The 8,174-nt window shown below is 40.3% G+C and overlaps 1 pseudogene; it reads left to right on the top strand.

The window, feature by feature from the left end:
* Positions 1–793: 793 nt before the first annotated feature.
* LOC119545167 overlaps positions 794–8,174 on the top strand; it is a 75,422-nt pseudogene continuing 68,041 nt past the window's right edge.

The following is an 8,174-nucleotide window of genomic DNA, read 5'->3' as shown; positions in this document are numbered from 1 at the left end:
ATTGCAAATTAAGCACATTACGGGAATACCTTATAATCCCCAAGGACAGGGAATAGTAGAGCGAGCACATCGCACCCTAAAAAATGCCCTGTGCCGTCTAGCTGACAGCACCCTCAATCTCACAAAACAACACCCCCGAGACCTTTTACATCATGCTCTTTTTGTTCTTAACTTCCTAACTCTGGATAATGAAGGACAGTCTGCAGCTGACAGACATTGGCATCCCAAAGCACAGATGCAGCAAGCCACTGTTATGTGGCGTGACCCCTTAATGTCAGAATGGAATGGGCCTGACCCCGTTATCATTTGGGGATGAGGCTCTGCCTGCATATATGACCAACAAAAGGAAGGCCCTCGCTGGCTTCCAGAAAGACTAATAAGACATGTTAATCCTCCACTATCAAAACAAGCCCCAAAATCCCCCCTTCCCTTTAACAATAACCTTTCCAGGGAACAAACCCCTCCCTGAGAAAAAATTTTTTCTTTTTCTCTTCCAGCACGTCGCCAACCTTGCTGTAGCCTGCCCAGAATACGTCCAACCTACGTGCAGCTGGCAACCGAGAGAAGCCCAACTTACAGGTTTGCCCCATCACTGAGGCCACATGAACTATTGGCTCTTACTAACTGGCTCTCTGGCCTTGCTGTTTGCAGCCGGATTGGCAGCTGTTGCCCCAAAACATTGGAGCCCATTAGAACGCCTCCTGCTTGCTATAACATACTTGTGCGTTGTAGGGTGCATCACTCTGCTAGCTTGCTTTCCTTAACAAAAAGAAAACCTATAACCCCTATTAGTATGGCCTTGTTAAACCTACTACCATTCAAAATTGCCGCTTTATATCTCCTCCTACCTTGTGTATCGCATGGCATTTTCGATCGCAAAGGTAACCCCCACCAACCTTGGAAATGGACCCTAACGCGGTGGAAAGATTCCAAAATTGTACAAACCAATACCACCGTAGGGCAACCTTCTTTTCTCGTCAACGCCTCTAATCTATTTCCCAACCCCCCCGTTGGCAGTAATGAATACCAATATTATATGTGCCCAGCCTCCAACCCTGGAAAACCGTATTGCAATGCCCCCAATCAATATTATTGTGCCTATTGGGGCTGCAAAACACTAGCTACTGGTTGGAAGCCGTCTAGCGTTGATCACTATCTTACCCTACGCTGGGCCCCCTGGAACTGCAAACCCCGTGATGAGCCCGTTTATTTCAGCACAGACGATAGTTCCCACCTTCCACCTACAGGTACCTGCACTCACCTTAATCTTACCGTGCAACTCCCCACTGATCCTTCCTGGTTAACCGGTCGAACCTGGGGCTTCAGAATCTATAGAGACGGGATCGACCCGGGAAGCCTTATCCAAATAAAAAAAGAAGCAGTACAACAAAAGCCATTCGCCATTGGGCCAAATGTAGTGCTAGCTCCCCCGTCCCCAACATCTCCTCCTCGCAAAACTGCCAGTTATTCCTCTACTACCAACCCAACATTGTCACCCTCAAGCTCTTTCATAGAGCCAATCTATAACTCACTTTGGTCAATACTCCAAGCCACCTTTCTCTCCCTAAACTCCTCCCAGCCTAACCTTACTCGCAGTTGCTGGCTATGTTTCTCTGTCAACCCCCCCTTTTTATGATGCTGTAGCCCTTAATACCTCATTTAATATTTCTGACGAGGACAATCCTCCCCAATGTCCTTGGAATACAACAAAAATCGGCCTCACCATGCAATCCGTTATTCACTCTGGGCATTGTATTGGTAACGTTTCCCCCTCCTTTAAAAAGGTCTGTGCACAGTCGTCCTTTCCATCGCAAGGTAAATTCTATATTCCCCCAATAGGGGCAAGATGGCTGTGCTCTTCCATGGGGCTTACTCCTTGCGTATCAGCAAGAGCCCTCACTGAAACTAAGGAAATGTGCCTCTTGGTGGCTGTGCTACCCTGTGTCCTCTTCCATGAAGAAAAAGACCTTTATCAACACTGGGACAAGCAATCTCCAACCATGCTAAGAAACAAAAGAGAAATTATCACGGCTGTCACTATTGCCTCTCTTTTAGGTATTGCTGGCCTAGCCACCGGAACCACCTCTATCGTTCTCCAAAACCGGGGCCTCTCCCACCTAAGAGCTGCTATAGATGAAGATTTAGCCTGCATTGAAACCTCCATCACCCATCTTGAAAAATCCCTTACGTCCCTATCAGAGGTTGTTCTCCAAAACAGGAGAGGTTTGGATCTGCTCTTCCTTAAGCAGGGAGGGCTTTGTGCTGCACTAGGCGAAGAATGTTTCTTTTACACTGACCATTCTGGCATAGTTAAAGATTCCATGACCAAACTTAGGGAGGGAATTGAAAACCGCAAACGTGAGCAAGAAACCCAAGGAGGTACCTCCTGGGGGCTCAACGGAATTCTCCCTTACCTCCTCCCTATATTAGGCCCCTTTATAACCATACTCCTTATAATATCTTTTGCACCTTGGGCCATAAAAAGAATAATACAGCTAGTTAAGGACCAAGTTGATTCTGCCCTAGGCAAGCCTATTCAAGTGCATTATCACCGGCTTCACCTCGCTGACCAAGATGTGGATCCAGAAAATCTGCCTGCTACCCACCCTTTCGGGTAAGAAAGCCCCCTCCTACGGGAGCAGCATATAACTCGAAAATATGCTTCTAGCTTATGCTATGATTGGTACCGCTGGGTGCGAGGCAAAGCACTGCAAAGGAGGGTCAAAACAATTAAAGGCCATTTTCGAGCTCCTTGAGAAGTATGTCTCATTTGCATAGGGGTTCACTCTGCACAAATTCCCCTCCCCAGAAAAACAGAAGCCACAAACAACTTGGGGAATGAGGCCTCTACTTCCCCCAGCAGGTTAATGCCAAAAGAATGCTCAATCAGCATTCTTCCTCCATCCTTTTGAAAAACAAAGGGAGTAGATGTAGAGGGCGATTAAGGTAGCATGCATGAAGTCCACCTTCAGCTGTGCCAGAGATGTGCAACATGGCCGCCAGGGCTGATACAACAATAGCTTAAGTTACCCTCAGCCTTCTTTACGGAAGTAGTTCACACCAAAAGTGCTAGTTCGCGCCAAAAATGCTAACCCTACATCTGCCATCCGCCCTAGCAACAGCAGCCACCAATCCTAGACCGCCATGAGCCCTTGCTAGCCACTTCCCCTTCTCCTGGAGTATATATGCTCTGCCTCTTCAATAAAGTTTTGCAGCTTGATCAGAAACCTGTCTTGCTGTTGTTCTTCGAGTCTCTTGTCCCATACCATTCCTCCCTCACAGGATTTGGAGCCTCCGTTGATCGTCCCGAGGGCCGGGACAGAAAAGAATGGAAAAATATGAGCAGGGTCTTAGGGAGATTAGTGACAACAGGAAGTGCATGACTATCCATGATATGGCTGTTTCAGAAGGAGAAGAGAAGGAAAAATGGGCAGAAAGCATAATATAAGAAATAATCACTGAAAATTTCCCAACTCTTACAAAAGACAGAAAATTACAGATTCAAGAAGTACAGTGTACCCCAAAAAGAATAGATCCCAATAGACCTATCCAAGACATTTACTGATCAGATTGCCCAATATCAAAGACAAAGAGAGAATTCTGAAAGCAACAAGAGAAAAGTAATCCATCACATATAAGGGAAGCTGGATAAGACTATGTTCAGATTTCTCCACAGAAACCATGGAGGCAAGAAGACAGTGGTATGATATATTTAAGATACTGAAAGAGAAGAACTGCCAACCAAGAATTTTATATATCCAGCAAAACTGTCCTTCAAAAATGATGGAGGGATTAAAACATTTTCAGACAAACAGACACAGAGAGAGTTTGTGAATTCTTATTGGTGCTACAAGAAAATACTAAAGGGAGTGCTACAAGCTGATAGGAAAAGACAGGAGAGGGGGTTTGGAGAAGAGTGTCAATGTGAAGATTATTAGGAAGTGTAAAAAGAAAGAGAGAAAAAAATAAGACATGACATATAAAATCCAAAAGACAAAATGGTAGAAGAAAGTACTGTGCTTACAGTAATAACACTAAATGTTAATGGATTAAACTCCCCAATAAAAAGATACAGACTGGCAGAATGAATTAAAAAACAAGACCTAACTATATGCTGTCTACAAGAAACTCACTTTAGACAAAAGGACACAAAAAGGCTGAAAGTGAAATACTGGAAAAAAATATTTAATGCAGACAGCAACCAGAAAAAAATGGGAGTGGCTATATCAATATCAGACTAATTAGACTTCAAAAGTAAAAGAATTAAAAAAGACAAAGAAGGACACTATATATTCATAAAAGGGTCAATTCATCAAGAAAACAGAGCAATCATAAATATTTATGCACCAAGCCAGAGTGCCCCAAAATTCATGAGGTAAACACTGAGAACACTGAAAGGAGAAGTAGATACCTCTACAATATTAGTTGGAGATTTCAATACAGTGCTCTCATCAATGGATAGACCATGTAGACAGAGGATCAATAAAGAAATGGAGGTGTTGAATTGTACGATAAATGAACTAGACTTGACAGATATTTATAGAACACTACAACCCACAACAGCAGGATACACATTTTTCTCAAGTGCTCATGGAATATTCTCTAAGAGAGACCACATGTTGGGTTACAAAGCAAGTCTCAACAAATTTAGAAATACTGATATTATACAAAACACTTTCTCAGATCATAATGGAATGAAGTTGGAAATAAATAACAGGCAGAAGATGTAAAATTCACAAACATATGAAGGCTAAACAACACATTCTTAGAAAACCAGTGTGTAAAGGAAGAAATTACAAGAGAAATTAGTAAATACCTCAAGGCAAATGACAATGAAAGCACAACATATCAAAACTTCTGGGATGCAGCAAAGGCAGTGCTGAGAGGGAAATTTATTGCTGAGAGCAAAACTTGAGGAATAAACTATTTACCTGGAGGAACTAGAGTAAGAACACCAAACTAACCCCAAAGAAAACAGAAGGAAAGAAATAATGAGGATTAGAGCAGAAATAAATGAAATTGAGAACAGGAAATCAATGGAGAGAATCAACAAAACCAAAAGCTGGTTCTTTGAGAAAATCAACAAAATTAATGGACCCCTAGCCAGGCTGAGAGAGAGGGAGGGAGAAAGAGAGAGGAGAGAGAGCACAGATGCAAATAAATGCAATCAGAAATGGGAAAGGAGACATTACTACTGACCCTGAAGAAATAAAGGGGATAATGAGAGGATACTTTGAGCAACTATATGCTAATAAACTAGACAATTTAGATGAAATGAACAACTTCCTGGAAAAGCATAAACCACCAATATTGACTTGAGGAGCAATAGATGATTTCAACAAACCATTCATAATAAAGAGATTGAGTCACTCATCAAAAAGCACCCCCCCTAAAAAAAAAGCCCAGTATCAGATGGCTTCACATGTGAATTTTACCGAGCATTCGAGAAAGAATTAATACAATCCTGCTCAAACTCTTCAAAAAAATTGGAGAGGAAGGAAAGCTACCCAACTCCTTCTATGAAGCCAATATCACCGTAATATCAAAATCAGACAAAGATACTACAAAAGAAGAAAATTATAGAACAATCTCTTTAATGAATATACATGCAAAAATTCTCAACAAAATTCTCGCAAATCGAATCTAGCAATACATTAAAAGAATTTTACACCACAACCAGGTGGGGTTTATTCCAGGTATGCAAGGCTGGTTCAACACAAGAAAATCATTTAATGTAATACACCAAAATGATAAATCAAAGCAGTAGTAGCATATGAACATCTCAATCAGTGCAGAAAAGGCCTTTGCCAAAATTGAACATCCTTTTTTGATGAAAACACTTCAAAGGATAGGAATAGAAGGGAATTTTCTCAATATGATAAAAGCAACATATGAAAAACCCACAGCTAATATCATACTCCATGGGAAAAGACTGAAGGCTTTCCCTCTAAGATCAGAAACAAGACAGGGTTGTCCACTGTCACGGTTGTTACTCAACATTGTGTTGGAAGTTCTAGCTAGAGAAATTAGGAATAAAAAGAAATAAAAGGCATCCAAATTGGAGAGGAATAACTAAAACTTTCACTCTTTGAAGATGACATGCTTCTATATGTAGAAAACTGAGAAAACTTATAGCAAAGCTATTAGAACTAATCAATGAATACAGCAAAGTGGCAGACTACAAGATCAACATGAAAAAATCTGTAGTGTTCTTATTCACAAGTAATGTGTAACAAGAGGAAGAAATCCAGAAAAAAATTCCATTTATGACAGCAACCAAAAGAACCAAGTATTTAGGAATAGCCTTAACAAAGGCTGCAAAAGTCCTATACAGAGAAAACTACAAGAAACTGCTAAAAGAAATTGAACAGGGCCTAAAAAAAATGGAAGAATATACCATGTTCATGGTTTGAAAGACTAAATATAATTAAGATGTCAATTCTACCTAAACTGATTTATAGATTCAATGCAATACCAATTAAAATTCCAACAACTTACTTTGCAGAAATAGAAAAACCAATAACCAAATTTATTTGGAAGGGCAAGTTGCCCTGAATAGCCAAAAATATCTTGAGAAAGAAGAACGAAGTGGGAAGACTCACACTACCTGACTTTGAAGCATAGTACAAAGCTACAGTGCTCAAAACAGCATGGTACTGGCATAAGGGTAGATATACCAAGCAATGGAATCAAATTCAGTGTTCAGAAATAGACCCTGGTATTTATGGACAATTGATCTTTGATAAGGCAGTCAAGCCAAAGCAACCGGGACAGAGCAGCTTCTTCAATAAATGGTATTTGGAAAACTGGATATCCATTTCCAAAAGAATGAAAAAGGACTCCTATCTCACACCTTACACAAAAATTAATTCAAAATGGATCAAAGACCTAAACATTAGTGCTGAGACCATAAGACTCTTGGAAGAAAATGGTGGGCAATATCTTAAAGATCTTATGATAGGAGGTGGTTTCCTAGACAACACCCAAAGCATGAGCAATCAAAGAACAAATAGACAAATGGGTTCTCCTCAAAATTAAACACTTTTGTAAATCAAAGGACTTTTTCAGAAAGGTAAAAATGCAGCCTATGCAATGGGAGACAATATTTGGAAAGCACACATAATGTAATGGTTTAATATCCCAAATATATAAAGCAATCCTACAACTCAACAACAGAAAGACAAACAACCCAATTAAAAAATGGACAAAAGACATGGACAGACACTTTTCTGAAAAGGAAATACAAATGGCTCAAAAACGTATGAAAAAATGCTCAACTTCACTGGCTATTAGGGAACTGCATATCAAAACCACGATGAGATATCACCTACTAGAATGGCCATTATCCAAAAACCAGAAAATTAAAGTGCTGGAGAGGATGTGGAGACAGAGGCAAACTTATTAACTTTTGGTGGGAATGGAGAATGGTGCAACTACCCTGGAAGACACTTTGGTGGTTCCTCAGGAAGCCATATGACCAGCTGTTCCATTACTAGGTATTTATTCAGAGGAACTGAAAGTTAAGACATGAACAGACATTTGTAAACCAATGTTTATTGCGGCATTATTCACAATAGCCCAGAGATGGTAACAGCCCAAATGTCCATCAATGGACAAGGGGATAAACAAACTGTGGTACATATACATGATGGAATATAACACAGCTATAAGACAGAACAAAGATACAAAACATATAATAATGTGGATGAACCTTGAGGACATAATTTTGAGCGAAGTTAGTCTGAAACAAAAGGTCAAATACTCTATGGTCTCACTAATATGAACTAACATTTATGAGCAAACTTTGAGAATTAAACCTGATAACACAGGCTATCAGGAGATAGAAAGAGGGTAGAGATTAGGCATTTGATGCTGAAGGGCTACAGAATATTCAGCAGGATTAACTGTATAGATTGAGAAATAGATAGCATAATACTGTGTGATGGTAGCACAATATTGTAAGTACGGTGAACAAAGATGTCTGTGAGTAAAGCTGAAAGAGGTGGACTAGGGGCATGTACGACACCAGAGGTAAAGATAGAAGATAAAGACTGGGACTGTTTAACTTAGCAAAAACTGGAGTGTTCAATGATTGTGACTAAATGTACAAATATAAAACTGTTCTTGCATGTGGGAGAACAAATAAATGTCAACCATGCAGAGTGTTGGAAAGG

The sequence above is a fragment of the Choloepus didactylus genome, chromosome 10 (genome assembly GCF_015220235.1).
Source record: "Choloepus didactylus isolate mChoDid1 chromosome 10, mChoDid1.pri, whole genome shotgun sequence".
In the NCBI taxonomy this organism is placed as follows: Eukaryota; Metazoa; Chordata; class Mammalia; order Pilosa; family Megalonychidae; genus Choloepus; species Choloepus didactylus.
The sequence above is the reverse complement of the archived record's forward strand: the minus strand, read 5'-3'. Positions and strand labels throughout refer to the sequence as shown.